The sequence below is a fragment of the Xenopus tropicalis genome, chromosome 4 (assembly GCF_000004195.4).
Source record: "Xenopus tropicalis strain Nigerian chromosome 4, UCB_Xtro_10.0, whole genome shotgun sequence".
NCBI lineage: Eukaryota > Metazoa > Chordata > Amphibia > Anura > Pipidae > Xenopus > Xenopus tropicalis.
The window spans coordinates 125,613,190-125,640,536 of record NC_030680.2 but is presented as its reverse complement, the minus strand read 5'-3'; the positions used below and the strand labels follow the sequence as shown (position 1 = coordinate 125,640,536).

The 27,347-nt window shown below is 41.2% G+C and overlaps 1 protein-coding gene across 1 annotated transcript in view; it reads right to left on the bottom strand.

Moving 5' to 3' along the window:
* The window catches only part of dag1 (dystroglycan 1), a 140,634-nt gene that overhangs the window by 96,980 nt on the left and 16,307 nt on the right, over positions 1 to 27,347 (bottom strand). Inside the window, exon 2 of the mRNA XM_031900079.1 lies at positions 10,392 to 10,443. The gene's annotated coding sequence lies outside the window, so the exon portion shown is untranslated. The remainder of the gene's footprint in view (positions 1 to 10,391; positions 10,444 to 27,347) is intronic.

Below are 27,347 nucleotides of genomic sequence, written 5' to 3'. Positions count from 1 at the left end.
TTTTAGTTTACTGTGAAATTTAGCTTGTCCATAGAGCCCTGCAACATCAGCAGGAATTTGTGCAAGCAGTTATCTGTAATCAACTGAGAAACTGCACTGATATATACCTGTAATTCTAGTGCTGAAATAATTCCCTGCACTGATGCCAGAACTGATTGGTTATATATACTTCCATATAAATCACTCTATACTATACAGATATTAAAAGTCAATGGGGAGTTCTATGACCTTGAAAAGGCGTAAGACTTTAAACAAGTCACCTAATCCCCAGGCTTCTTTAAATTACCTTTTTCACTGGATGGAATCATTACTAATACAGGATTGGTGAGGCTGAAACAGTGAGCAAAATAATGATTAGTAATAGGGGTCTGAGGATAGATAACCAGTTGGCTAGAAGGCTAGTGCCCTTGTTAGGCTAATGCCACATGTGGCTGTGGAAAAACACAGGCCAATAATCAGCCCTGTGTGGCATTAGCCTAAAGACTACATGATTCTGAGATGACTTCCTATCATTGTTGGATTTTTGACTGGTGATAAAAGGATATTTGAAGTGTAGCAGCAGTTGGACTATAGCTTGGCCATCCTTGGTCATATAAATAGATAAATAATTACTTACACTGGGCAGATATTGGACCATTTTCAATTCAATGAGACAAAAACTCATTGAAAAACTCATTGAAAAAAAATTCTATTATGGTCTATAGGGAAACCTATAACTGAGTCTGGATCTTGACTTTTCTCATCAAAGTGAATCTTGCCCATTACAGATGAGTAATGTCACGGCTATAACATAATATACTTCCAACAGTCACTTCCAATTCTATCATTCTGACTTATACAATAAAAAACAACATCGCTCATATGCCATAATTAGCTTCATGAATGATTTTAAAACCCCTCCAAAAATCCCCTTGCCAATATGTCCCTGTTTGACCATTATCATGCATATTGTGCCTACAGAGTTTTTTTTACCCTTTAATAAAGGTTTAGCCTTACCTTGGCTATAATCATACACACATTAATAAATCATATCCACAGCTATGTTTAGTGGGTTTCCAATACAAGTAGTAATGTAATGATAGGCAGAGGGTAATGGGAGTTGTTGTCAACAACTGCTGAAGAGCCATTGGTTGGTCCTTTCTATAAAAATCTGTATCTGTCTTGCCTCAGCACTGCTAATCACATCAGTTTTTCCCCCAATGCACAGCAGTACTGGATATGTTTGCCACTTTATAACCACTTATAACTATCGTGATAATAAAGTCTCTCCTAGGAATACAGAAATCTCACAGTATTTCAGGAGTCATCACCTTTCTCCCAATAGTGCATGGTCTTTTGTGAATTCAGACAGGTTTCGCAATACAAGGCTTTGTCATTGTTTCCTTTTTGGAAGCATTTCAAAGTCTGAATGTTCAAAGTTCAGGCCGACTGGCAGCTAAAGTGTATGAACAATGATTTGTCCTTATATCTGTTGTGCTGCCTTATCAGGCGCTGAAACAGGCTGACACGCAGAGATTTCTTCTAGAAAGTACAAAGCTTTATGAAAGCCTGTGGGACAAATATCCCTGTGCAGGTGACTTTGTTTTTTAAAAAAGCAGTATATATATATATATATATATATATATATCTCATATATACACAAAATTTACACATTTGTTGCCCAAAATTTAGTGCCAGTTACCTTTTCTCATGATTGACTTCAAAAATATGCCACAAGTTCTGGTTGTTGCTCCAACAACTGACGATTAAAACAGAATGATTCTAGTATGAAGCATCCCCCATTAAGGTCAGGCCACTGATATTATTCTGCTTGAAGAGCTCTAGGGCTTATGGCATGGATGACAGGCAGGTTCCATTAAAACAAATGACACGTTGCTTGGTCAGTTTCAGGAGCTTCTCCACCGGCGTGAATATATCATGTATACTACAGCCTGAAACATATATTAGGCCAGATTCACTTTGAGTAGAAAAACTTGTCTTGTGGTTCATCTCATAAAAACATCTAAGTCTATGGGAAAATCTAGGACTGATTGAGATTCTAGAGTACCCTAGACCCACAAACAGTGCTTTTGTCAGTGTTTTTACTATACATACACTATGTCATCCTATTCCTCCAAAGGACAGCAAATTATATGTAAATCTATAACTGAATCATAGATATACATTTTATCTCTTTAACTTAATCTGGCCCATAATTTCTTATACCTAATGGTAATACCCAATAAATCAATAATTATAGGGGAGCTCTGGCTTTGGAACCAAAATATGTTAAAGAGCCCCACACAACAAAGAAAGCCCTAATATACCTATCACTGTTCCTTCAAATAGTATGAATAAAAACATCGATGTTACAAGTTGTAACAACTTCTCCCCAGCTTACAAACAGCATGCAGGAACTGCATAACCCACAATGCATTGCACTATGTTCCTTTCCTTATTGATATCATGTGTGCAGGGAATTGTGGGATTTGGAGGTTGCAGGCTGAAGGCAGGCTGAGGACAGTCGACTACTGTTACATTTATTTGCGTCTCAAAGTAGCCAGCCAGATCAGCAGGAGAACAGGGGGCCAGGCTTAAGTAGCTCTTCCAAACCCTATTATTATATTAAAAATCAGGGAAAGGCAGATTTTTTGCAAAGTTGTTTGAAATTATGTTTACTTTTCAAAAAGCTTAAGTTGTGTTTGGATGAAGTTCCCCTATAATATTCTCAGGCAGAAAACATAAATACATTATACACGTATGTACATGTCTTTAATTTAACAATGACACTACTGTACAACACCCTTGTAATTACTTGTAACCGTCACAAATGTGTGTCCTGTAACACACCTGTATAGAGTTCTATTACATGGGGCGGTTTTACAGAACCAATAATCATAATGATAATACAGGTATAGGAGCTATCGCATAGAACCAGCTCCTATTTTCTCTGTATTAGCAAGGCAGTACTTGCACTTGAGTAAGCCAGTATAAATTCATCTTGATGAAAAAGCAATTCTGCTGGGTTTTTTTAATGGGTAAATGTTTTTTAGTTGCCTTAGGTCATTGTTCTTCATAATACAGATAGACCCCAGATCCAATGCATTCTGAAGAATAGTTCACATGCCAGCTATGATAAAATTATACTGGGTCAGTATTATATATTTGTATATCATATGCTGGATGTATTGGTCCTTTAAGCATATAGGATCACCATTATTGCAAGGTCCCTAGGTAGTGGCGTAACTATAGAGAAAGCAGACCCCGCATGCACTGGGGGGGGATGACAGGGGGGCCCAGACCGCAGGGGTCTGCTTACTTACAGCCACACTGCAAATTTACATGCTGGCAGGCGTGCACATATGCGCAAATGGAAGAGGAAGATGGAGGCCAAAGAGGTTGAAGAGTGTACTGGGCCCTTGCCCGGCGCCCTTTAGTTATGCCACTGTCCCTAAGGGTACTATGTGCCAGTTGCAGTAGGTTAGGAGATTCTAGATTTGTGCTGGAGTTTCAGATCATGGAATCCTGACGAGTACAGCACTGACAGGTCACCTCTGAGAGTATGAAGCCAGCTTCTTTTGCTGGGTGAATAATTAAAGCGGATTGATGGAACTCTTTCTATTTGTCTGTGATAAGGCATAAATGACCCGCACTCTGAGGCTTATAACAGTGCTGTACGTTGCATGGGTTATATGCCTGAACTCTCATCGGGAATCATTAATATTTCATGCTCCCTGCTTAGTAGTAAAGCCACTGCCTGCAAATTGTGTTGTCGTATTGCATATAGAAAATAATTATTGGATAGGCCTCTCAATGCTCCGAGGCTTTTGGAGAGCGAGGGATGAAGGCATAGCCTACGAAATCAACTATAGAATACATTGATGACTGGTTAGGCCAGGGGTCAAGTATGTTATTACAATGAGTGTTCTTTTTAGTGCATGGTAATTCCCTAATAACTGATTTAAAATAATGCAGGCTGAAAAGACTAGATCATGATTAACAATAACTTAGAGTACTGGAGTTGGTCAATGGCGGTCAATATGTTGGGAACTTTAATGATATCTTCAGGGCTGGCAGTTTTGCTACTAATGAACTGCATAGACTTCACCCCTCCTTGCTTGGGGGATCCTGAAGCAATAGTAATGTAGTTCTTCCACAGCTGGAATTCGAAATGTTCCTTTTGCTAGACTATTGAACGGTTGGTGTCACAGATCCAGTAGTCATAAATCAGACTTACAAATGCCTACTTCTTTGTCAGTTTGGCCTCCAATCTGATTTTTATTCTATAAACAGTGTTTATGCATGGAGCAGATGCATGGCAGAAGCAAAGTGGTTTGTAACTGGTACAATTATCAGGGTTCATTGGTAAATGAACCCCGCCATCCTACCATAAATACGCAGAACATTAATAAGCATTCACCCCAAATCTCACCCTCAATTCACTCGCGAGCCACATTCAAATTTAAAAAGAGTTGAGGAGAGACACAAACATTAAAAAAAGTTCCTGGGGGTGCCAAGTAAAGGATGTTATTGGCTTTTTAGGAGATCCTATGCAGACTTGCAGCCTACAGGAGTTTTTTTTGGCAGTGCACCTGGTTTTATGCAACCAAAGCTTGCCTCCAAGCCAGGAACTGGTTTGGGGGTACTTTACAATATTCTACATTGAGGCCCATTGGCACAAGCTATAGTGCCCATGGTGGAAATCCTTACAGTTTGTGACCCTCCGATGTATAGATGAAACTGAATTAAAATGTCACATAAAGGGTAACTGCACATGCAGATTGGTGCAAATGCAGGTTGTGGGGAACAAGATCTTTTACCAAAGCTGCTGTATGTGGTAATGAGTACAGTATCTATCTGCACTTCAATAACATCTTTGTTGGAGCTTGTCTTGAAGAACTGTAATGAGACTGCAGTAACTGTAAAACCGATACTTTTTTATGTTCTTATAATCACTGTATGCTGCCAAGATTTACCTAGGTGGCATTTAATGCATAACCAGCACATACCTGGAAAAAGGATGATTCTTAATGTATCTGCTACAAGCAAACATATTTTATGGATGAATATATATTTATTCCTACATAATTACATAATTTCCTGTAAAACGTGGATCTTGAGGCTTTCTCAGCCTGCCGAATTCAGCACCTTTCTCCCGATTCTGCCATCTGAGCGCCACAATCCCTCTCCCAGATACACAGGTCTCTTAGCAACGCAGCTGTGTTGGGTACTGCCACTTCCGAGTCATTTCTAAATATAATGAGGGTTAAAGGAGGGGTGTGAGCCGTGTGATTGGCAGTCGGTTTTATTTCCAAGGTGCTGCCTCCTCCATTCAACATTCAATAGAAATTGTGCAGAAGAAGAGCCCTGACAAGCAATTTAGCCACATCGCTGTATCTCTATATCCCTCTGTTTGGAGCCCACCTTCACATGCCATTGCCTAGATGAGAGGAGCCCCTAACAGCTGCTCTCTGTGACATTCAGTTTATAGATCCTTAATAGAAGTAGCTGCTGATAAAAAACAGAGTCAAGGGGCCTTTGACGTCAAACTGTCTGGAAACTCTTTTCATGGTAGTTTATTACCATTTGTAGTATTAAATACTTTCCCCTGCCCTTGTTTACATACTATAGAATTCAGCTACATGGATACGGGAGCTGCATTGTTTGAAGACATGCTTGGCAAATGTCAAGCGCTTTAAATGCCAGTTTGTCCTCCAAGGCCTTCTGGGAAGGAAATAGGTCACAAAACCTCCACGGAACACCAGTGATTCTTTAAAAATATATTTCTCCTGTAGCTCAGCCTTGTAGATTTTGAAGTATTATGACTCCCAGCATATGACTCCCTTCTCTCCCTGACAGGTCCAATGAGATTGACTGCCAAGGAGATGACCGAGAGGGGCACATTGCGTCTGTAATATATATAACTCCGTACACTACAGGCCATCATATATCCATCAAATAGCTTCCGGGTGATTGTCTCTTTATTTATTCTGGGAATAACTGTATTTTTAGATGACTGGCAATTTGGGTATTGTTTGTCTTGGCAGATAGGGCTGGTTGCTAGTGCAAGTAGATATATGTTGTGATTCATATTTTGCCATTTTCTTTAGCTTTGATGCTGATTTTTTTATCACCTAAGGGGGCAGGTAACCTACTTTAGTACAGACTGCATATCAGTGGGAACACATAAGGGCTCATTCATGACCACAAGTTGCAGCACTGTGCAAAGATCATTATAGACATGTTATTCAGTAAAGCCAATGCACCAGTTGTGTCTACTTTACAGAGTAGGATGCACGGCATAAGAGGGCCCTGTACTTATAGCCTAGGGCAAGCGCTATCTCCAGGGTCCAATTTGTGATTTCAGTCACGCACAAGCACTGTTATTGACACTGAACACTCTGACATGCCAACATTGACATCTCCACAACTCACACTTGATATAACAAACAGACCCAATCAGGGCTGTCATCCCTGTACTTATTGTCCCACTGGTCAGCTCGGCCTCCTGGGTGGGGCTCTTCCAACTTCCAACTAGTAAAATGGGGTCCCAATGAGAATAAAAAGAGCTCCTTACACATAGCAGTCATACCCCAGATCCACCTGCCCCCCCTTCCCCCCATGGTCATTCCAAATCCCATCCCATGATTAACCCAATGCTGACTCCTCCCTGCAAGCCCTGCCCCTTTCACAACCTGCAAATCACATTTTGATGTCTTGGGCCCCCCTCTGCCATGGTAGTACACACTATTAACCCCCGATAGTGGCCTTGGACCCACAGCTTGCTCACATATTGACCAATTCAAGTTTGTGTTTCATGCAACTCGTGTGTGAGCACACTTACGGTAGAATACTGGGTAAGAATGGTGCGCTATGGTTATAAAAGTGACTCCATCATTTTGCTCATCTCTTGCAGTACCAGTTTAATAAATGAGCCTTTTCTGTCACAGTCATAAGGTAGCCATAGACAGCCAAATGCACCTGTTTGGCAGGGTTGCCAAAATGTGTAGATGAGTGCCTGATTAGGCCAGCCAGATTGTGCCCCAAGTTGGTCTGATCCGACTGTAGAGGGTCTGGAGCTGGTGCAACTGATCTGATTTTGTGTCATGAAGCTAGATACATTGCTTACCAGCTCTAAAGGGGCCGGACTGGCATCTTAAATCTGCCCGTGTATGGCCATCCTCAGACAGGCAGCTGTAGGGCAGGCCCAGAGTCTCAGAGAGCAGTGGGCGGTTGGGTAACCTCCTGTACCATGTGTGAGAGAGTGGCTCTTCCAGAGTAGATCAGAATCGTGGTTAAAGAAAGCAGATCAGACAGGGTAGTTTGCCTCTCTCTGGCTGCTTGTGCCTCTTATGTTGATTCCAAGCAAGGATGGGAAAAAAAGAACTTGTACAGCAGCCAATCGATAACAAGCCAGAAAATTCTCTCTGACCCCAAATAAGGACAAATACTAAACCTTTCGGGACACATGAGGCTGAGATGCTTTTTCCTTCCTTTGGCTGTGGCTTTTAAGTCAGGTATAAAGGATAACGGAGGCTGTAATTAAACATTACCGATGTGACAGAAATGGATCTCCTAACATTATACTCAGAATATCTTAGTATTGTTTTTACTCTGCGTCACTAAAGCCCTCACATTATTATTGAACTGTATTGAAGTGTTTTGTTAACTGAAACTATGTGCAGAGCTGAATAACGCAGTAGCTCCTATCTAGGGCCCTGCCAGTGCCAGAGATAGTACTCTGTACAGGCAATGGAGAGAGGGGCCCTTAAACACTACAATGCTTAGGCCACAGATGATCTTAAAAGACCACTATAGATTCTTTATTTTGCACATGGATGTGCCTAATGGTCTAAATGCATTTATCTTCCTAGAATTATAAAGCTGTTACTAGCCTCACATGCCCATTTTACCCATGCCTAGGCAGCCATTATCTGATAGTCTGGTCCCGTGCTCCTGTTCACATGCTATGGCCGAGGGCACACAGGGTGTATGGTCCACTTCTCTACAGTTTTGAACAAAAGGGAGAGAAGCTGATCTGCTCTTGGGTGTGGCGCTAACAGGCACAGCATTGGCCAGTGTGCAGCTACGCAGAGCTGAGATTGGCCTGAAAAACATGAAAGCATGGAAACAGTGGTGTAACTAGTCTTACCCCCCCCCATGCAGAAAAGTCTTCACAGGGACTCCTACCAAGGTCCGCACCTGCCAATCCCCCTCCCCTTGCCTACATCCATGTAGGAGGAGTGGCTGGGGAAGAAGTCTTTTTTGCAACTATAAAGAAGGCAGAAAGAGTTCCCCCTGTCCCCCCTGAGACTTCGGGGTCTACTTCCTCTATATTTACGCCAGTGCATGCATATTTGGGCCGATCTCTGTTCCATGTAGCCACACTCAGACTATCGTTGTGCCTGTCAGTGGAGTTACACACAGGAGAGTGTAGGTGTGCATCCACTTCTTTCCGCCTTTGTACAAAACGTCGATGAAAGAAGAGGACCATACGCCATGTGTGCTTACAGTCTAAGTTGAGCCTACTATTGTGTTCTGATCCCACTACAAGAATATTGAAGGGTGCATGGCCTAGCGGCCCAGCAGGCGTTGAACTAAAAGTGTCCATACACCAAACGAGCAAAGCTTTCCCCCAATTTGCCCACCGTAAGTGGTCAATATGATGCTAATGCAAGATTGTTTTGTCCTAGGGGGATACAAAAAGTCAGAGCAAGGAACTCAATCCGACAGAAGAATGAAGCCTGTCCTATCGACATCTGGCAGACTAACCAGATACACAGGCCTGGATTGTGGCAAGGCCACAAAGGCCCAGGCCTAGGGTGGCACAAATATGGGGGCGGCATGGCCCCCAAGCCGTGCTAAAATTTTGATCACATACAGAACAATAGGGACCTCTTCTCACTGCTCTGTATGTGATCTAAAAATAAAGCGCAAATGCGCAAGCGAGGGGTGGGGGGTAGCGAACAGGGGCGGCCTGTTCTACGGATTGTCTGTAAATAGTCAATCACAAATAGTCTATACTTATGCACATGCCCCCCCTCCCATAGTATACCATGAATGCTGCAATGTTTAACCTTTGTTATTAACACAGTAAATATTGTATGTCAAAGTAAAACTGACTCCTGTACTTATATCCTTTGAGTACTTGAAGAATAAGCTTTTTAACACATTTCCCTGATTTTAAATTCTCCTTGATTTTACATTATATTTCTGGTCCCTTGAAAATAAAATTGTGGGTCTACTGTATGAAAAACAGAAATAGTCATTTAAATAACATTATAATAAAAATAAATGTAAATAGTTATTATTGTAAGTACGTTATTTAGTAGCATGTTCCCTGTCCAAACAAACTGAGACAGCATTGCCAGATGTCAGTCAGTTATATATTTTTGGGCACAGGGACATACCACGGTGGCATGCTGGGGATGGGCCATGACCTTATAAGACACTGGCAAAGGTACTTGGACCATGGATTGTCAAACAGTGATTCAGCAAACACAACAACAAGCCTCAAAGTAAGTCCTGAAGCCAAATCAACAAAGCAGGATTTATAGAAATCCTCACACAAGCACTCGTGAATCAGTCAGCAGATCAGTGACAGTCAGATGTGCATGTAAGATGGCTGCCTGTGTTCATGCATGAAGGGACAGACTTACTCCAAATGCAGTTATCCTTTATTAAAGGGGACCTGTCACCCTAAGAAATAATTCGAAATTCTTTTCTATTGTGTTTGTTAAGCAAAATAAACTTCACTTATACTATATAAGTAATATAAATCTTGTTTCCTTCAGTCCTGGAATTACACAATCACAGCAAATAGGCAGCTGCCATGTTGTGGGCACTGTTGTTAAGGCAGGCTTTGTATTACCCCAAAATCTTGTGTATGTGCCAGAATGGGGGACCAGATACCCAGGCCCTTGCACTGGCCACACAATTAGATGGTTAGGAGGGACGGGAAAAGTGAGAGCTGAATTGAAGGTTAAAGTACTTGTCTGCCCCGCCTCTATGCCTAAGGCATAGAGGCGGGGCAGGCAATATATGATTGACAGCTGGGATTTTTAAATGCCTTTTATAATGGGCATGGATGTGTTAATATAGAAATTAATTTGGGTTTCTTGTTTATTTTGAAAATGACTTTTATTATACAACTTTTTATGTCTGGGTGACAGGTCCACTTTAACACGGCTCAAAGAAAATAGGTTTGAAGGTTTTTATTTTTTAAACTTTTTATGTCGCCCCGTTGTGCCTGGAATGAGGGGGAGTGTGTGACCCCATAAAACAGACATTTCTACTGAATGATAATACAGTGATACATACATGATACATATAGAGTAGAAAGTAGCACATTTTCTTTTAGTGTAACACGTACAGCACCCCCATGCCATGAAATGCACACAAGGAGGACCTACCTTCAGCCCATGGATTCTCGAGGCTCTGACATATGAAATGCTCAGACCAGTCCTACATTATAGAAAAGAAACTACACATTAGTACATCACATGCAAGAACGTTAAGGAGCCCAAATTGTAAAATCAGAAACAGTGCTGTTATGAGAAAATGGCAGCAATAGGGGCAAGGGGAAGCACCCCTTATTATGCAATAGTTCAAAAGCATATTGAGTCCAAGCCCACATAAAAGCATAAGGACCGCAGGCCATAAAATTCAAAGGTAACTTCTAATATATTTAGATTCTAAAATATGAAAATAATTTAAACATTAAATAACCCCAAAAGGATTGGTTACAACAATATGGATTTATGCAGTGTAGTTACCATCAAGGTAACAAAGCACTGTTTTATTATTACAGAGAAAAAGGAAATAATTAAAAAATAGAGTAAAAATGGGAGTAAAAGAACTTTGCCCATTAATTGGCTGATGGGGCCTAGCAGGTATGTGTGCCTTGGCTTGTTTGTGTGCACTGTGAATCCTATGATCCCAGGGGGCGGCACTTAATTCTTGAAAAGGCAATTTCCTATTTACTACTAAAGAGGTATATTTTTATGAAAATGCTTTATTTAGCTAAAGCAGGGATTTATTTATGCTGGTTTATGAAATGTGTTTTTATAGCGACCTACCTTGTTTTGGGGGGTATAGTTGTGTAAGGCCACAGGTTGCCTATCCCTGCTATAATAAAGATGAAGGATAGGGGTCATTGATTAAGGGTAAGATAGGAATCATTTAGTTTAGGACAACCTCAGTAGGCTGCTATAAGCAATACCCTGTGCTACATTGCTTAATTCTGATCTTGGCCATCCCAACACCTTGGGCCCGATTCACTAAAGTCCGAAATAAGGAGTGCTATTTATAGCATGCGTTAAAAATCTTATCACTTCTTATTTTTCACTCGATTCACTAAAAGGACACTTGTCATAATAAAGAAGCGATGTTCTTGGCGTTATTTATCTTACGATGACATATTTTCAAGCAATATATTACGCAGCGCACAAGATATTACGCAGCACGCGATATTTTACGCAGAGCGCAATATATTACTCAGAGCGCAATATATTATGCACGTAACCATTACTTTCTGAAAACCACCATTTCCCTGAAAACTGGAGGATGCATCACTCTGGGGCCAACATATACTTGAAAAAATACGACTGCAAACTCCATGTTGTGTTGCCAATAGCTCACGAACCGCAATTTTCTTTAAGTACCGCCTGCCCCAAGTAGGGTTAATATTCACACAGATTAACACGATATTTTGCACGTTTAACGCTTCATATGTGTTTGTGAATCATGCGTTAGTACTATTTCTATTCGCTAATTAACGCAATGCGTTTTTTTTGTGCATGCGGATTAACACATGCGAAATGACTTTGATGAATCGGTACTTAATTATCGCATGCTTTTTAATGAAAAAAACTATGCGATAAGCGTTATTGACCTTTAGTGAATCGGCCCCTATAACGCTTATCGCATAGTTTTTTTCATTAAAATATGTAATCGTAAGATAAATAACGCCAAGAACATCGCTTCTTAATTATGACAAGTGTCCTTTTAGTGAATCGAGCGAAAAATAAGAAGTGATAAGATTTTTAACGCATGCTATAAATAGCACTCCTTATTTGGGACTTTAGTGAATCGGGCCCCTTGTGTCTCAACCCATTATCCTTATAGATTGTACGCTATTTTGGGCTTACATCTCTTCACCTCTTGTATCGGTTATTGGCTGCTTTGTATGTAACTCTGTATGTCCAATGTATAAAACCCACTTATTGTACAGCGCTGCGGAATATGCTGGCGCTTTATTAATACACGTTAATAATAATAATAATAATAATACAGTCCATTTATATAATGAGAGAGATGAGTACTAGAAAGCAACAATAAACTGAAATGTCTGCATGTTGCAACTTGGAATACCGGAAACAGTAAGAATGCTGCTTACTAGAAGATCATGGGTCAAAGAAGGTTCAGAGGATTGAGCTATAGTAGCATGTAAACTTCACCAGTGTAAATCAAATGGGGGCCTGTGTTCACCATGCTGGAATACACATCAGTGTTTGTTTTTCTCCTAGACATATAAAGTGCAAACCCAATACGTCTTGTACACAAGTCTGCTGCGTGCGTGCCACCTACAAAGCCTCATTAAAAGAATATGTTGGGCTTGGGAGCTTGCCATTCACAGAGATGAGGGAAAAGTGAGAATCACACCTTCCCGGAGAATGTAGCACTCAGGAGAATAAGAGAGGAGACAAACAGAAGAGTGAGGATTTACTTCTTGGTGTTTGGGTGTGACTTTTCACAAGTTCCAGCTTCTGATTTAACATAGTGCTCTCCCTTGTATTCAGCACGAACGGCACTAGAGCCCAGGCATGTAAGTCTGTAATATTTGTTGGGATTTCCAGTGCTTTACATTCCTTGTGATAAAGGGAAGGTCATAGGCCAACAATATTCTTTTTCCATGTGTGTTCGTAAAGAAACATCAGTCTTAGCATTTCAGTGCTGCCCTGCATGTCATTTTATAGTTGTTTTAGGGGTTAGAATGTGCCGTATTCAACAGTCTGCTGCATTGTCTATGTCTGTATTACTGCTAGAAGGCTTCATGCACTCTTTGCTCATCAGACAGTTTGGTTTAATAGTCATGTGATTAAGCTGCCTGCCATCTGTATTAAAGCCACTAACTGGACCCTCACCATAGCCCCTGATCTGTTACTCCAAGGCCTTTTGAATTTAAGGGGAATCATGTAATCTATGCAATTTACCTGCAGTGCCTGATTGGGCCCACCAGAGAACCTGACATTCAGGCCCACTCTCATAGCAATTAGATGTAGACAGTGCTAAATGTTATAAATGTTGTGTGTGTGTGCTGATGGTAATTAACCTTGCTGGGCTAGGGCTTCTAATGGCCTGGGCCCACAGAGACATCTTATGGAGAAGACACTTTTGCACACAGCAAATGTGCTGCTGTTATTCAATTGAGAAACCTAAATCTCAACCAGGAAATTATAGATCTGCAATCCTGGCTTCCACAGAGAAAGACTCTTGAAAAAATATGAAAAGTGCTTAAATTTCAATTTGAACAAAATGTTATCGTTTAGAATCTGCACGAGGTCAAGCTAATTTACTTACTTTTAATAAAATATCCAGGAAGATTGTGGTGCTACACTTGTGAGTATTCTCACTCTGATATATTGCTGCTAATTCTATGCACATTGGGCCCATATACTGTAAAGTATCGTCTAAGTTATGTATTATTTTTGTTCATTTATATTGCTACTAATTCTATCATGCACACTGGCTCCAGGGAAATGTACCGAACAAGCACTTTCTCTTGTAGTCTCTATCTATGCATTCCTGGTCTTTCCGTATTTGTTGATTGATTTCTGTCCCGCCTAGATCCTGGCTTTTGATTTGCTTTTAACTCAGCATCATAGATGGAGAGTGATTGTTACACTTGGGAGGCAAATAAAAACATTAGGCCAGGTTTTCCTTCACAGTAAACCTAGGCTAATTCCAGTTCTAAAGCCCCAGAACCCATGGCAGGATAAATGTAGAGCCAATTTTATATATATATATATATATAGTACCCTGGTATAATACTCCAAAACCCAGGGCAGATTAAATGTAGTACCAGTTTCATGTAGAACACAACAAGATAAATACGAATTTTCATTTATAATATAGGGCAGGATATATGCAGTGATTCCATGTATAATGCCCCCAGAACACATGGCAGTCTAGGGGCAGTATCAGTTCCATCTGTAATAACTAAGAATAATTAATATGCACTGTTTACATAATACTAAAAGTTCCATTATATATAAACAACCCCTTCAATAAAGTTTAATACCTCCACCGTTTGTGTCGAAAACAACTGGTATTGTTTTGGGGAGATTTAGCATCCCTTAGCCCTTTTTAAAATCCACCTGTGTGTGTCCTAGATATGCAGGCTTCCTCCTGGTCATTACTCCAAGCCAGGTGTCCAAAATGCACATCTATATAGAAGTTTGAGTAAATCATAGAGACACGTCTAAGTTTAAAAGATCCTTATAAGAACATTTGCTTCTCTAAATCCTTAATAAGATCTCACCAAGAATATTCTGGCCAGCTCTGCTTACCAGTTAATTAAAATGGAGGATATCCCTTATGATAACTGGTTGCCCACATGGGAATTGTCTTCAGTAGGATAAAAGGATGAAACAAAGTGATTTAATGACCTTGCAGACATATAGGAAGGGTTAGTAGTGTAACCCATCTGCAGAACTTCTCATCAACAAAGTTTCTCAAAGACATGAGAACGACTGGAAGAAAGGAGAATTCATCTTACACTGCATGAAGGGGTTTCACAGAAAAGTTAGTAAAGATATACAGTGCCATAGATATAGAATTTACTGCTTCAAAAATAAATATGGGATATGTGTTTAGCACAACATAATATATAGAGGCACTGAAATGATGTTGCTGGGGCATGAAATCTGACAACCTATATGAGTCCAAATGGAATGTTCCCCTTGATTTTAGCAGAGTTCAAGTGGTTTAAATATTGTTTTGTAGGGTTCACCTAATGGCTGAACTTGATGGATGCACGTCTGTTTTTGGACTTAATGGCTATGTAACTAATATCTCCTTTTCAAGGAACCCTTTGAAGTAGGCAGAGAGTATATTGTGTTGCTGTATGCCAATAGCACAAACCATTCATTCTATTCATGCAAAGAATAAGGTTTCTTATTTAACAAGTAGACAAACAGTTACATTTACGTACAACATGACAAATGAAACTCAAGAGCAACTAAAGGTTAATTTTCTTAGCCTTGTTAACTTGTATAGAACTGTTGTATAACTTTCCACATATTCAATGGATGAATACAGGTTTACTCTGAAGTGCAAGGGGGAACAGAGGACCATAAATCTACTAGGGGTTATTTATTACTGCTGCAAAAATCCCCACAGTCAGTTGTGCCAAAAATTACCATTCATTAAAGGTAGCTCCACCACCTCCCAGTGCAGGCTGGTAAAATCACCACAGCACAGTTGCCTCAAAAGTATAGGACCCACATGTTACCCACAATCCGCAATGCAAACACTGGAAATGACACCAACCAGACTCAAAAAATTGATCAGAGCAATGGGCGCATCGCCTCCTGGCAACCGCAATTACACTGAAATCATGGCAAAAACACTGCATTGTGGGTAAAAAAAACATAGTGATTGCAGTCAAAATGGCACTTGGCTCACTGCTTGCTCACCCCTTACTGCTTTGCAACCATCAGTAGGAACCCGCACAGCCCTAAACACACATATAGAGACGGAAGCACTGTTAAAGTGGAGAATAACCTTAAATTAACTTGCAGTATGACTTTAAAAACAATTTTCAAAAGGTATTTGATTTTTTTTGTATTATTTAGAAACAATTCAGTTTAATATATCACTTTTCCTAGGGCCAAACCGTTGCATTCAGCTCCCGGGTGCTTTCTGGCTGTTACTGTATCTGTATAATAGGGCATTATGTCACAGATCTTATGTGAGACTCATTGTTTAAACACTGTAGCCTGAAGGGCAATAGCACACTCAGCCTTTTGATTGCCACAATCTTCTCAGAAAATGGGGACATAATTAGAAGAGATGATGGCCAATACTTCTTCAATTTTTGAAGCCTAAATTCCTTTGTGCTGTTCTTGTACAAACAATATGTTTCTAATTATACGTAGTTTAGATGAGAAACTGTACAGAAGAAAGATATAATGTCAAATACTTCATACACGGAAACATGTTGGGGATTCCTATAACTGGTAGATATTATAGGTCATTTACAACCACAAGCACAGTTGCACTGCTGCAAAACAGGAAATGAAAAAAAGCTGAACATCTGAGCAAATGATTTGTACCGAAATGCGCACGTGGTTGCAGTCAATTTGGTGAATTGGATGCAATTGTGTCAGGTGTAGAGCAATTCTGTCAAGTACCTTGCCATCGCAATGATGCTTAAAAAGAACACTGCATTTTGGGAAAAAAACATGGCAATTGCACTCAAAACTGCACATTGCTCACTGCACTTGTAGACATCAGAGCCAGACTGGCAATCTGTGGGATCTGGCAGTCACTATTTATTGGGCTGGTGGGGGGGCTGTTTGGGCCTCTGTGTACTTGAAAAGTCAGGGCCTATTTTTAATCCCAGTCAGGATTGGACTAGGGGGTGCAGGTGCCAATGGAGGCTGCCTTCCCAGAGGTCCCCACACCCCCGAAGGTACCCCTGCCACATCCACTGTTCCCCCCCTAATCCCAGGGGGTTAGGGGGTGTGGCATGGGCCCCTGCAGGGACCCCCAACGCCCTCCCCTGAGTGTGCATAAATTGGTTTCAGTGCGTCAGAGGAGGGAGACCGATGGCTTGGGGAATGCCGGCTGGGATCGCGTCTGGTCCGGCCCTGAGCCCAGTACAGACCTGATACACACACATGTGCCCCAAGGGGTTAACAATTTTGTCAACTACACAGAATCTCTTTTTTATTCTATGCAATAGGAAAAAAACAGCTAAGCACTGGCAGGAAAAGAGTTCAAATTAAGGGTTCATGTTTAGCTGAACAGTAAGGATTTGGCTGAATCTGAATTCTGCATGAAGGGTTCAGATTTAGAATGCTGAATCTGGCGTATTCCTAATTGCAGCAATGCTCAATAGTGGCCTCTCTGCTGCTGCATTTCTCAGTCAGGAATAATACCTACTCCCATAGGTGCAAGACACTGTATCAGAAGCAGAGGAGCTTGTCTCTTCTACCAAGCATCTCTGGAATCCAAGCTGTTATTTACCATTCCGTTGTATAAAGTGACACATGATGGATGCAGCAGAAGTGCTAAAGTTACTGATGGGCTTCATATCTGGGCCACTAAGATTTATATGCCTCTCATTCAAAAGCTGCCAAGCTTTGTCCAATGTTGGGTATATGTTATAATGTGTGTAACGCTGTTAGCCTTTCAGAGCAATATGCTGAAGCTTTAAAATAAATGAATAAAGAGAAGGAGGTAGAAAGCAAATCTCTCACAATAATGTGCCTTGCCCTGCCCACAAACTCTATCAGAATAAGGCCAAATACATTGGTCTCTGTTTCCAGACTGCCATTTTTCATGTACAGTATATGTATGATGAGGATAAGCAGCACTCTTGTGGATAAAAACATGCACAAAGTGCCATGGTTTTGCCCACTGTGCCTTAAGGTTTGTTCACTTTTACATTGACTTTTAGTATGTTGTACTGAGTGCTACTCTGAAACCATTTGCTATTGGTCTTTATTTTGTATTATTTGTGTTTTTTTTAATTACTTAGCTCTTTGTTCAGCAGCTCTGCATATTGGAAATTTAGCTGCTATCTGCAGCTATCTGGTCCAAATAACCCTAGCAACCAGGCAGCGGTTTGAATGAGAGACACAGAGCCTCACAGAGCAATTATTAAGAAGAAGGTAAATAATTAAAGAAAACTATAATCAACAAAAAAATGAAGACCAACTAAAAAGTTGCTAAGAATTGGCTATTCTATAACATGATGAAACTTAACACCTAAAGAAAAGGGCGTCAAAGGACATAATTTGGACCCAGTAGTGCTTGTGCCTTGTGTTAGTAAATCACCCCTAAGTTGTCTACATTTTCAACATGACTGGAGAAAAATGGGTGCAAGAGGAAAAAGCACAAAATAATGTTGCAGACAGAGGTATTATGCTGAAATCAGGCATGGATTTGCAGCGAATTTCCACATTTTGGCATTGGCGGATAGTTTTGCGAAACTTCTGTGAAAATTTGCTGCAGAAAAATTTGTTGCGCATCAAATTGGTCGCGGTCGCGTCAAAAAGGGTATGGTCGTGAAAAAAAAAGCGTGGGCGACAAAAAAAGATGCGGCTTACAAAGAAATAGCGCGACAAATGCGTTTCAAGAATTTTTCACCCTTTTGTGAATTTTCTTGCCGTTTTGCAAATTTTATGGCGAAACAGGACAAATTTGCTCATCACTAGTGATTAGTACTGCAAGGGGCGAAGACACACTGAGCTACTTAGTAGCAGCTACTTGTCATGGCTACTATACACCAGAAATTACCCTGTATGTATGTATGTATATCTTTATTTATAAAGCGCTACTTATGTACATAGCGCTGTACAGAAGAATACGTTAATACAAACAGCAGATTATTAAGATAATAATAGATAAATACAAAGTACAACAATAAATACAGATAGATACATGATAAATACAGTTTCAATAAGTTAAGAGTCAAAGACACAAGAGGATGGAGGTCCCTGCCCCGTAGAGCTTACAATCTATATGCCATAGACAATACTGAGAATTGCCTCTGCTAAAACACACGTAGAGACAGTTATCTGTAAATGATCAGCATTGTCTAATTCTGTAGCCGTGACAAGTAGCTGCTACTAGTAGCTCTTTGTGTCTTCACCCTAATATGCAGTATGTCTGCTGGGTAACTTCCACTAGGTCTGGACTGGGATTTAAAATAGGTCCTGGCATTTCAGTTACACAGAGACCCATACACCCCCTGCCAGCCCACTAAATAGTAACTATTACAGCGGCCCCTCTGGCATTTGCCTGAACCCACAGATTGCCAATACTCAGTACTAAATATTATGGGCTGATAATGAGCCTATTCTGTAGAAGAGGTTTGGATACAGCTTGTCAGCCCTGTAACTGACGTCCCTGGCAAGCAGAACATGAGGTGGGGGTTTCAGGCACTGCGGCTTGGTTGGACAAGTGGATGTACCGCCTGAAACATAATTATACAGTACTGGCTGTGTACCTTAATTAGTAGAAAAACAAAAGGCAGAGCATCTGCAGCCTTGCATTTATTAGATATCATAAGCAGACTGAACAAATATCAGTTTGATAATTGTTTTTAAATGACAACATTAACGAGCAAATGAGATCCAGGTACAGCAAATACAGGAAATGAAATGTTTTCACTGCTGGAGTAATAAATGTGTTATTGGAATATTATACAACCATATCTTGCTCTGGACAACAATCTCAGTGTTTTTACTGCAATCTGGCACAATTAATCCCATTGTAGCACAAGAGCAAAGTGCAAGATTTCCTGCATGTACTGAAATGGTATTTACAAAGGTATATGCGCCTGTATATAAGGGGCACATTCATCAATGTACGATTGAGTCCGAATACAAAAAAATCGTATTTTTTTTAAGTTTTAGAACTGTGCGTATTTTCTACAATATTTTCGTTACTTTGAGCAACAATTTTTGCAACAAAATCGTATCTGTAGCAACAAGTACGAAAGTTTCTGAATTCATTCAAGCTTCAGTATCGTGACTTTCTTTTGGCCAGGTTGGAGCTGCAGAGTGCCATTGAGCCCTATGGGAGACTTTCCTTGGGCCGGGTTGGAGCTGCAGAGTGCCATTGAGCCCTATGGGAGACTTTCCTTGGGCCGGGTTGGAGCTGCAGAGTGCCATTGAGCCCTATGGGAGACTTTCCTTGGGCCGGGTTGGAGCTGCAGAGTGCCATTGACCCCTATGGGAGACTTTCCTTGGGCCGGGTTGGAGCTGCAGAGTGCCATTGAGCCCTATGGGAGACTTCCCTTGGGCCAGGTTGGAGCTGCAGAGTGCCATTGAGCCCTATGGGAGACTTTCCTTGGGCCAGGTTGGAGCTGCAGAGTGCCATTGAGCCCTATGGGAGACTTTCCTTGGGCCAGGTTGGAGCTGCAGGGTGCCATTGAGCCCTATGGGAGGCTTTCCTTGGGCCAGGTTGGAGCTGCAGAGTGCCATTGAGCCCTATGAGAGACTTTCCTTGGGCCAGGTTGGAGCTGCAGGATGCCATTGAGCCCTATGGGAGACTTTCCTTGGGCCGGGTTGGAGCTGCAGAGTGCCATTGACCCCTATGGGAGACTTTCCTTGGGCCAGGTTGGAGCTGCAGAGTGCCATTGAGCCCTATGGGAGACTTTCCTTGGGCCGGGTTGGAGCTGCAGAGTGCCATTGAGCCCTATGGGAGACTTTCCTTGGGCCGGGTTGGAGCTGCAGAGTGCCATTGAGCCCTATGGGAGACTTTCCTTGGGCCGGGTTGGAGCTGCAGAGTGCCATTGAGCCCTATGGGAGACTTTCCTTGGGCCGGGTTGGAGCTGCAGAGTGCCATTGAGCCCTATGGGAGACTTTCCTTGGGCCGGGTTGGAGCTGCAGAGTGCCATTGAGCCCTATGGGAGACTTTCCTTGGGCCGGGTTGGAGCTGCAGAGTGCCATTGAGCCCTATGGGAGACTTTCCTTGGGCCGGGTTGGAGCTGCAGAGTGCCATTGAGCCCTATGGGAGACTTTCCTTGGGCCGGGTTGGAGCAGCAGAGTGCCATTGAGCCCTATGGGAGACTTTCCTTGGGCCGGGTTGCAGCTGCAGAGTGCCATTGAGCCCTATGGGAGACTTTCCTTGGGCCGGGTTGGAGCTGCAGAGTGCCATTGAGCCCTATGGGAGACTTTCCTTGGGCCGGGTTGGAGCTGCAGAGTGCCATTGAGCCCTATGGGAGACTTTCCTTGGGCCAGGTTGGAGCTGCAGAATGCCATTGAGTCCTTTGGAAAGCTTCCCACATCATGCATTGAAGTGTCAAAGTCAGAAAGGGTTTCGTGCCGTTTACGATCTTTGGGATACGAAAATTTCGTGACTATCGGATCGTCATTCGCAAACGATTGTTTCAATACAAAAATTTCTGAACTTTTGGATCGTAAGTACGAAATTTTCGTATCCAGATGAAAAGAACTTTCGTGACATTTGCAATAATCAGAAATGATCGGATTTCATGATTCGGATTCGTACATTAGTGAATTGGCCCCTAGGCCCTCCATGCAGTTTGCAGGTAGGGCCGATACTCTGGTGCAGCCTGCTTTGATGAACTGTGAACAAGGTTCAATATAATGGGAACATGAATTTTATGGTGCCTTGAGGAGGATTCCCCTTTCCATGTTGCACCAACACACACAACTGACAATAATGCTGGAATTCTGGGAAAATACTGCATTGTGATTAGAAAACACAGTAATCTGTATACATTTCATCATTGCGTGCGTTCATAAATGACCCCTATATTGGAAAGATATTGCTTGTGGGTATTTTGCACAATTTCTCTTACAGGTATGGGATCTGTTATCCAGAATGCTCAAGACCTGAGGTTTTACGGATATCTGTACTCCAATGAACACTATTTCGCATTTTTGACACGAATCAACATATTTCCCCAAATGGCAGTCATTTATCAAAAGATCCAAACTAAAAATGTACAAACAAAAAAAACCATGACTTTTTTGTATTGTCGTACAAAAGCCAGAGTACAAAACCCTCTGAAAAAAACCCTGAAAACTTCTAAAACCACCAATTGTAAAAGGGACATCTGCCATTGACTACATGATTAGGTTTTAGATGGATTTGTTGTGCTTTTGTTGCATAAAAAATTACGGATAAAAGGTTTTTTTTTTTTTTGCAACAAAATCGCATTTTGACAGCAAAAAACCTGAACTGAAAAAATCAAACGTTAGTAAATGCCCCCTCTAGTAATGGTCTTAATTAAATGTAAATATTTTACGTAAATATTCCATATCAGGCAAGTTAGACCTGAGGACAAAGCAACACAGGCAAGTTACCACTGAGTGATGGAGTCACTGGTAATTGAGGTGGTCAGTACTAGCTTGTCACTTGAGAGTACTCTAGTAAATGACTACTGTTGAGGAAAAAAGGGTTCCTTACCAAGTATGTGCACCATAATGGATCTGGCCACAAAGGGGATTCTTCCAGTGGTTACTTAATGGGCTTCAATGGAAAACAAAAACATCAACTTAAGTGTTTGACTGACAGTAATTCAAGAATGAAAGACAACATAGAGGTCCATTGATTGATCCCTATACATGCATATTTATGTGAACCGATTTAGGAGCTACTAGTTGCAGCTACTTGTCATGGCTACAAAAATAGAGAATGCTGATCATTTACCGATAACTGTCTCTACGCATGTTTTAGCAGAGGCAATTCTCCGTATTGTCTATGGCAATTCTATTTTCTGGAGTTTAGTAGCCATGAAAAGGAAGCTGCTACTAGTAGCTCAGTGTGTCCTCGCTCTTATAGGTATAAGTGATTTCTAAGTACTATAAAGTTACTCAGCTGAAGTCTGCCCTGGAGACAGGTAAACACCAGCCATACATTTACTGATATTGTTAGATGTTAGATAATGTCAGATACTGACCCAATTTCCTCCCAATAGCTGACTTGTATGGACCACCTGGGTGTTTCAGCAATCTGTCCTTCTGTTTGAATGGATATATAACCTGTGTGTGGGGACAATGGGTGACCCAGAAATAATAGGTGCTGCACCTTCCTCCCTTGTCCCATGAGATGGTCCATTTATTGTCTTGTTTGTTGGATAATGGGATAACAGAGGCTAATAAGCAGATTAAGAGACAATTTATTAGGTTCCAAAGCTTTGGTTCTTTGTAAATGAAACTTGACACAAAGTAACCATTGCTACAAGTCCATTGTCAGTACAAACCCTGTGATGGGAAGAATAAAATGGAGCTACTGTTTCAAGACAGACACAATGGCCAAGGAAACCAGATTTAAACAAGGCCCTCATTGGGGGAACACAAAAACCAGACTGCAAGCTCTTTACATTGATCCTAAACTTTCTATAATTATGAGCAGTGAGGTCAGTGAAGGACGAACGTCAGTTACAGAGTCACCCTTTTATTCACTGCTCTCTCATTATAGTTTTTAGGGGTGCAGCACTTTAAAACCCAGCTCTATGGTTATTTGCTAAAATCAACATTTCTGCCATTCTCTCCAGAGGTTTTGTATATGGACAATGGGATTGGAAATTGATTGGAGCAGCACTGCAAAAGTGTGTACATAAAGCATCAGTCTCCTTTGTTAAATGACGTTGGCTGGGACCGCATCCAACAATTACAGAAAAAAAAGCCGCCACAGCTGGTAGCGCTCGGCCACAGCCGTATTGAAAGGAAGCTGAATGCAAAAAATCATTTCTGCCTTGTAAACCAGGGATGTCAGTGCCGTGAATTTGTTGCATAGAATGTACCTGTGCAAAGTCAAAGGCAATAAAAGTAAATAAATAGTAAGAGTAAATATTAATACCTTTATAAATATATTCCAACATGTTCCACAGCACTTTACAGAGATTATACATAATGTCTTTGCACTGTGAATCTGTCCTGTTCCGCTTCGCCAAAAATTTCACAAAATTGCTGAAAAATTGTGAAATGGTGGAAAAAAAAATCACAAAATGTATGTGTCAGTGGGCTAGATTTTTTTCTTACATCCATTGTTTTTTTCTCACTCCAAATACATTAAAGTCAAAGTTTTTTCTCTGCAAGTCAAAGTTTTTTCTCAGCGATTTTTTTGTCGCGCCAAATTTTGGGTGCAATTTTCGCAGATGGCAAAATTTCTAAATTTTGCAGCGAATCCATGCCTGCTGAAAAGATTCGCTCATCACTAATTGTGAGAAGAAACTGGAGTAACTGAATGAAACCCACACAAGCATGGGCAGAACATACAAACTCCTTGCAGATTGTATTGTGGCTCGGATCAAACTTTTTAGCGATAAATTTCCCTACAGAATGCCGTGTAAGCAGCAATCAGTCTTTTTGTGCTCTTTGCTCTTGCACTGCTGCAGGAATCCTGCTAATTAGCTACTAATTGGGTAACTATCTGGCTTGTTCGCTGCAGCCCACCTACCATATACATCTGTCTGGAGGTTGACACAGTGAAGTTGTTGCCAGTTATGAGTGTGTCTGGTTCCATATCGGGCCACTGGCCAGGTTTTAGATGAATTCCCAATGGCAGCTGCTGGCTAACACATGCCCAAGAGGAGGAAAATATACTTTGCCCATGGGTGAACGAAAAGAAGTGATTAAACTCAGAAGTGATAAAGTACTGGCTGTGACCACAAAATGAATACAGACAGACAAGATCCCCTCTGCACACCCATTATCAATATATATATAGGACATTAAGACATTCTGTGTATTTAAGGGGACCCGTCACCCTAAGAAATAATTCCAAATTCTTTTCTATTCTTTACTTACACTATATACATTATATAAATCCTGTTTCCTCAAGTCTTGGAATTCACAGTCATAGGAGAGGGAAGTGCTGAATGGAAAGGGAATGTGAGGCATAGAGGCAGGGCAGGCAGTATATAATTGACAGCTGAGATATTACCTGGTTGCTAGGTGAAATTTGACCCTAGGAACAAGATGGCCAGCTTGAATATATTGCAATATATGGACAAACAATCCCTGTTTTGCTTAAAGGGGAGGGGATTTCTTAGTAGCTTAATGTACAGATTATCTTAATGCCCTATATATGCACCCCCAAGTACTGGGGCATACAAACCCTTTGAAAATACAGGTATGGGACCTGTTATCCAGAATGCTCAGGACCTATTTCTTCAAGGGGTCTTTCCTTAATTTAGATCTCCATACTTTGTGTACTAAAAAAATTATTAAAACATAAAATAAACCCAATAGGATTGTTTTTCCTCCAATGAGGATTAATTATATCTTTGTTGGGACCAAGTACAAGGTACTGTTTTGCTATTACAGAGAATAAGGAAATATGTTTTAAAATATTGAATAATTTGATTAAAATTGAGTCTATGGGAGATGGCCATCCTGTAATTTAGAGCTTTTTGGTTTTCAGATAATGGATCCTATACATTTACATCTTTAATTGTGATTCCATGGTTTGTGTTTCCATCATAGCCGGTACAATCCCAAATGGCTGTGCTGGACTCTTGCCCATAGCCGAGCATAGGGTTCTAGGCTACACCACAGGTACTGCAGCAGTTGTACTATAAACAACTATTGATCCACAGAAATGTCATTGTGGAACTGTTTTTTCTCCATCACGTTTGGTGCATAGATTTGTCAGTTCATTTTGAACATAAAATGGTGTGAAAATGCATCTGTCAGAATTGCGTATCGGAGCAGGCACTGCTGCCACTCTCCTTTGATGCTGAATGATAATAAATAGAAATAGAATTTGATTGCATTCTTGATCATACTTCTGATTTTGCTATTTACCTGAAAAGCCTTGCTAAATATGTATTTCATTTCCAGGCGCTGTTAGTATGTTTGCCCCAGAGTTGGTACCTTGGGGCCCATGAATTATTCGGCCTGCTTATTCCAGCACAAATCATCAGCTCTGCATGCGAGGATCATGAGTGTGCCTGGAAGCCTCCTATGCCTGCACGTCTTTTTGATTTAATCATTACTTCTGCTACACAAAGCCTTAGAGACAGGCTGCTATAAGATAACTCCTTTTGTAACATAATATTATTACTCAGGTATTAGCGCAGAATGGTATAGCAGGGCACTACCTTGGCAAAAAGGGCCAGTTTTTTCCTTGTCTTGCAGCCTCACAGAGGGTTTCATGGCCAGAAAGTAGCCTTAGTAAAATGGGATTCTTCAGCTTTTACCATTTCAGCATCTTCCCTTCTGCCCCCTACCCGCCCTGTACCTTGTGTGTCATTCAGAGGTGCAAGGTATGGAGCGGCAAAAACTGAGTGCCGCATTTTAAATCCGGTGCAGAGGGCAGCAGGATGAGGAGTGCTTACCTAATGAGCCCTAGATGGTGCGCTCTTGCATATGGGCCCCCTGACATCATAAATGACCCCTTATATATGCTTTGACTATTTTATCAAAGGGACTTTTTCCTATACATGCTCCTTTGCATCTTGCATTAAGCACATTCAGCCTTCTCTACTGGAGTCCAGTGGTAGAACTGTGGTAGGCCCTAGGGCTGCAGGGGGCCCCCAGGAGCAGTTTCAAGTATACATATATTGGTAGAACTGATCCAGAGAACTAAAGTTAATGTGCTGTGGGGTTCAGACACATCTAGTTACACCACTGGTTGTGTAACTATGGCACCAAGTGAATTGTATACATTTGTGGTTATATCATAAAAGGCACTAAGTTTGTCCAGGATGGATGCTAATTTATATCTGTGTTGGTGAACTGCATGCAAGTTGGAGCACATACTATTAAGGTGGCCATACACAGGCAGATTTAAGCTGCCGATTTGAGTCCTTAAGATGATTCGGCAGCTTATCTGCTTGTTTGGGGCCCCTTTACAGCACTTCCTGATCGATATCTGCCCGAAAATTGGCCGGGTGTCATTTGGGCAGGTGTGATTTTCCCGTTGGACCGCAGACCACATCAGCTCATTGATACGGTCCTTGGTCCAAGGGCTTCTATGCCCCTTGTTGTAATTAGCCTGATATCGGCCACCTTAGGTCTTTACGTGTATGGCCACCCTTAAGCAGGTGCCGACCGATCCACACTTTTGCACATTGCACGTAGATTGCATGTAGATCAGCCCTTATATCACTGAATGGCGTGTAGGCATTATCTTTATTCCTATACAAATCAACTATATTAAGGCACTTATCGCTATATGAAGCCATTTTGTCGGAATAGTGCGTCTATGTGTTTGTACCTAAATTATTTTGCTGTTATAGCGTTTTAGGGGGTAGTTTGTGCAACTGATTTTATTGGTCCGTTTTTCTTGCATGCCATTTAAAATGAAAAATCAATCCTCCGGATTTGCTTATGTAGACCAGTATAACTGTCCACATTTGTCAGATTGGAAGAAATTTGTTTTTTTTCCCCCTTGAAAACTATCCAATAAAACTGAATTATACGCAGACTGTTTTTTTATCATGTAATAACTTTGTATCAAATAATGTGTTTGGCTACACGAGGCTTCAAGCAGTTTTGTACACATCATATTTCAGACACAATGAGACCGTTCCCTATGGAGCTCGCACTGGAAGTTGTGTTGCTAGAGGCCGAGGGAGATGAAGTGATTTTCCCAAGGTCGTATGGCAGTGGCAGAAGTGACACAGTAAGCGCAGGCAGGGATCCCTAAATGCA